This window comes from Orcinus orca, chromosome 14 (assembly GCF_937001465.1).
Source record: "Orcinus orca chromosome 14, mOrcOrc1.1, whole genome shotgun sequence".
Classification (NCBI taxonomy): domain Eukaryota; kingdom Metazoa; phylum Chordata; class Mammalia; order Artiodactyla; family Delphinidae; genus Orcinus; species Orcinus orca.
This window is the reverse complement of record NC_064572.1, coordinates 63,852,343-63,853,630: the sequence shown is the minus strand read 5'-3', so window position 1 is coordinate 63,853,630 and position 1,288 is coordinate 63,852,343.

Below are 1,288 nucleotides of genomic sequence, written 5' to 3'. Positions count from 1 at the left end.
CTGGTGTGTCTGTGAGCTGCTGCAGCCTCTGCCTGCCTTTCTTCTCCCGGGCGGGGACAGAGATAGGAGGTGAATGGGAACCCAGAGAGGCCAGTTAACTGTTCTCCAAATAGGCCGGGCCTGAGTCAGCTCCTGAACAACTCAGAAGGGGGCAGGGGTGGACATTAAAAGGGAGAATTCATGGAGTCGGGAATTAGGAGCGCCTGTCTACCCATCAGCATATCCTGTGGACCCTGCCCTAGAACAGGTTATCTGAGGACATGAACAAAGGTGGCAAGGCTCATTAGGAAGAAATAAATGGTGACCTGTGTGCCACTGACAGGGCTGAGGCAGTCAGGGATGGCTGCCTGGAGGAGGCGAGGGGCAGCCTGGCAGGAAATAGCCTATTTGAGAGGGGTAAGCAGCTCTGTTTGGGGACAACTAAGGAACCTGCTTTAGAGGGGATGCTACGTGCTGGGTGTCGGGAGAAGGCCAGGCTGGTAGAGGACTGAAAGTCAAGCTGAGGGGCTTAGTTTGATAGAGCAGCTAGGAGGGTCCAGCTAGTGGCATCAGGATGGTTTCGTAGACTGGACCTTGCAGGACAGGAAACATTTGGTAAGGGGAGAGGGGCACTGGGAAGGTTTGGGCATACCAAGTACAATATAAAGAATATCGGGCTCAGAGGCAGGAGAAGGTGGCTGCGTTGGAGGAGCACCAAGGAGCCCGGGCTGCAGAGTTGGGCTCCACCTGAGTGTGCTGGCAGTGAGGCAGGGAGGGGGCGGGTGCCGAGTCCTGCATCTGTTGGTAACTTGCAGAGTCCCAGAGCTGGCCTTTGTTGGCCTGGTCTCAGGAGATCCCAGCAACCTTAGAATGGGCCCCTCAACTCTAGTTCAGAACCTTGAAGTCCAAGCTGTGGGGCCTTGCCTGCATGGGTCATGCCAGGGAAGGAATCAAAAGCCGTGGGAGTCTGGAGGGCCCCTTTCACAGCTCAGTACCAGAGAAGCCACATCAAAGGGCCAGAAGCTTTCGTGAGGGGCGAGCCTCTCCTCGGAGCTTCTACTCCCAGGGAGGTGTGGCTGCCCTGGGCCTGGACTGGAAAAGAGGAGCTGGGACATCTCTGGGCCCCCCAGGTGTTAGGGCTGCTTTCAGTTCCCCTTAGGAGCTCTGCTAGTCTACTCAACTGGGCCCTCCATGCCCGCCACCATCCCCAGTAAGGGGTGGAGTTGACAGAAGCCCAAAGCCTGGGGTGTCCGTGTCCAAATGTTGCTGCTCCTCTCTTTTCGCTTCCCACTTGAATGCCCCAGCCTGC